Here is a 4,260-nt window from a genome sequence, read left to right as displayed (position 1 = left end):
TTGCTCTGAGGCGGAGCCCTGCTCGACGAGTAGAGGTCTCTAGAGCCTTTTTCCACCCTTGGTTCGTTTATTCGCCATTTTCATTTGTTCACTGCCAACAACTGCCAATATAATAGGGGTTATTACTTGGCATGACATCTATCCATAGTGGCCGATATTCGTGAAATCAATCATGTGATCATGTGCCCAGCAAAGCCGAAGAGGACGTTGTGTTTTCAAAGATTGAAGACAGCGTGGAATTAAAACATGGGGGTGTAGTGATATGAGGAATGCTTCAAGCGTGTTGGGAGATAATCAAACATCTGGCAAATTTGTGGTATCGATCATGACTCTGTGACGTCATGTATGCATGCATTACAATTCATAATATGAGAATTGAAGACGACTGAAACATAATTCATAATATGGTAATTGAAAACAAATGAAACAGCGCAACTAATTGGCAAAATGAATTTAGTGGTTCTACCTTGAGAGTCACAAGCGAGACCAGTACTCAAGTTGTGCCTCCAAGATATGTGTGAAGAACAAGCCAATGGCTGCCTCCAAGGCGATCTGCATCAATGAAATTTAGACATATATATATATAGGGGAGTGATCAATTGCTAACTCATCATTTAATTGCTAACTACAACTAATTTAAGGCCACATGATTTTAAAAAACGTGTGGTCTACAATTTGCCACGTGTAATTTTCATTTTTATTAATTAAATCGAAAAAAATTAAAAAAAAACGCCAAATTAGGGTTTTGGATGAAAATGTCAATATAGTGTTTCGAAAATATCAACACAATGCTTTGAGAATGTCAACACAAATTTAGGATTGACATTATATATGCTTTATATTGACATATTATCTTAGCTGTATTGACATTAGCTGTGTACGAAAAATACGAAAATTCTAGATTTTTTTTTTCAAATTTTGACGTCGGAACATATGCATGTAGTATATCGTTGGAATCCTTATAAAATTATCTTTAATTTGATATATGTTATATGATTTTAAAGTTTTGGGATTTCTTTTAAAAGTTAATTATAACTAACTTGACATTAATACCCCTATTGATTTTTATTGGAATTAATCCTATAGCCTTATTGATATTTTATGGTTAATGATCTAGGCCTTTAATTTGAATATCTAATGGCTATTATTGAATTGTAGTTAGCAATTAAGAATTGAGTTAGCAATATAACACTCCCCTATATATATATATATATATATATATATATATATATGGTCTTGTTAGATTGAGATTATTTAGCTAGATTGAGAATTGAGATGCAATATGGGCCATTAATCCACAAGATTAACAAAATGTCAACAAATACCACATTATGTCAACAATGGGGTATAATTGTCTTTTCATTAAATTGTGTTTGAAATCATTTTCTAAAATCCTCTCTAAAACTCTAGTTGCAAAGTCTTCAAATCTTCAACATTCAAATCTTCAAATCTTCAACATTCAAATCTTCAAATCTTCAAATCTTCAAATCTTCATTCAAATCTTCAAATCTTCAAATCTTCATTCAAATCTTCAAATCTTCAAATCTTCAACATTCAAATCTTCAAATCTACAAATCTTCAACATTCAATAAAATAACACTTATAATTCACATATCAATATTGAGAATATCGAATGTCAACAACTCGTATTAAAATATCAACAACTCACAAATAACACTTGCAACTCACATATCAATACCGAGAATATCGAATATCAACAACACATATTAAAATGTCAACAACTAAAAAATAACACTTACAACTCACATATCAATACCGAGAATATCAAATGTCAACAACTCGTATTAAAATATCAACAACTAACAAATAACACTTATAATTCACATATCAATAGCGAGAATATCGAATGTCAACAACTCGTATTAAAATGTCAACAACTAACAAATAACACTTATAATTCACATAAGAATAGCGAGAATATCGAATGTCAACAACAAACATTATTTATGTCAACTACAATGTCAACAACAAACATTATTTATGTCAACTACGATGTCAACAACAACTTTATTTATGTCAACTATTGTAACGATCCGCCCATCTAGGGTATAATAAATGCGGCGAGCGTTAACTAGGTAGACTTAAATGCATCAAAGATCATAGGCTAGGGTTCCATTTAACAAGGGATTTAACCAAAGCATTTAATGAACAATTAAATAGGAGAAGAATAATGCCTTAGCGAAGAAATCCAATAAAAGGCTATCGCAATAAATGCTCATCAGAGTTTCCAAAATAATTCCAACTGTTTCATCCCAACCAAAAGATAACAATTTTTCATAAAATAGCGGAAGCGACCAAGAAAGAAGTGAAGCTATGTATGGAGACACAACGACACTTTAAGTACCAACAGATCATCTTATTATTTCCTACTCAACACCGCCGCCCGCTCGCCACCGCTCAACCTGCACATAGGGAAAACACATGCAGGGCTGAGTACTATAAACATACTCAGTGGACTCATGCCGAAAACAGTTTTATCACAATTATAGTTATCATGCCATTTTCAAGTGTCCATCGGGGTTTTAACTTTAGAAAGACCCGAGGCACCAAAATATATTCTTTCTCAAATATCACGGTCGCGCAACCATTTTTTCTCATCGACGTTTACCATATCCTCATTCTACATGACAAGGACTGCGGCCGCAATCCAGGTCACTAGACCGGCCAACCCGTACGCTGACACTCGGTCTAACATTGGTGTACACTAACCCAAGTAGAGTTTGCGGCCCTACAAGGATCCGAATTCGATTAAATCAATAGTGGCGTAGCCACGAGGGATAGGAACGAGAAAACAAATTAAGGCATGATAACACATATCTCATTCTCATCAATATCAGTTTAGGACAATGTCCTTATTTTAAAAGAAAGCCCACCTCGTCGGCTTATCTCGAAAGTATTCTCTTCTCCTCGTTTATCACGCTGAGAGCGCAAAGTATCACCTTTAAATTAGGCGTATCACAAATCAGTTTCAATCATTGATTTCAAATCATGCATGTCTCCCATATTTCCCTTTTTCCCATCGATTATTTTCATAATCACCAATCAAAATCAAGGTATGATTAGCATATCATTTTTATTCAAATAACAACTCCAAAATCACCATTAAATCGTGTCACGCATGAGTGTTACACACACACAACACACGCACACGAACACCACACTTGTGCACGCACGCCGAGGCGTGCGCGCACACACACACACACGGTCTCACACACACACTTGCACACATATATCCCAAAATTCATCAATTTATTCCCCCTTCACTCAATCTATATGCATGTGGAAACAAGAACACCGATTGATCGGTAGAAGAAGAGGAGATCAATAATTAAAGTACCTTTTCCAAAAGAACGAACGGTAGAAACAAGGAATTAGTCTTGATTCTTCAATAATCTCTTGAATTGCACTTGAATTCTTCTCAATTGATGAAGAAATCTTGAAAAAAACTTGAAGAAAATATGGAGAGAGTGGGGAGAAGATTTTCGAAAGTAGTGGAGAGTGGGGCGCCGGTTTTGTGTTCTCTAGGGTTTAGGATCTCTCATGCATTTATAGAGTGCCAAATAATAATATCCAATAATTAATTAAATAAAGATTTGGAAGAGATATGGAGAGATTTGAGGAGATTGGCGTTGAAGCCGTTGAGACCTAGGAGAATTTCGAAAATTTAGGCTATTTTAATTAGCCTATACTTAAATTCAAATATTTCACGGAGTAGAATAATATATCACGGAGCAAGAATAAAATAAAATACTCCCCAATAATAGCCAAAAGTGGCGTGACTTTTTCAACTCTTCCAAGGGATTTGAATTTCAAATCCTAATTTAATTAGGATTTGCAATATCTTCTTAGATTTGGCAAGATATGGTGGGATATTTTAGCATATTTATATTTATTCATGGAATAGAATAAATAAGAGATCAAATAAAATAATCACAAATTCTTTCTTTTCCAATACTATGAGATTTTCGAAAATCTCATGAAGAGTAATTCATGGGGGCCGAAAATTATGACATAATAAGGAATAATCGAACTTTGGATTTAATTTGGATAATTCTCCCAAACAAATAATTAAATCCAAGAAAAATAGGATTTCTTCTCCAATAATCATGATGGCCGAAAATTCCACATATTTCAATAATGCTCCTATTTAATTCTCACTCATCCCTTAGGCAAAATAATTCACCCACAATTATATTTCTCCGCATCAAATATTCACACCCAATCAATCATTTCTTCACT

This window comes from Salvia hispanica, chromosome 1 (genome assembly GCF_029641045.1).
Source record: "Salvia hispanica isolate PSC_SH4W2 chromosome 1, Shi_PSC_v1, whole genome shotgun sequence".
Classification (NCBI taxonomy): Eukaryota; Viridiplantae; Streptophyta; class Magnoliopsida; order Lamiales; family Lamiaceae; genus Salvia; species Salvia hispanica.
This window is presented reverse-complemented; position numbering follows the sequence as displayed.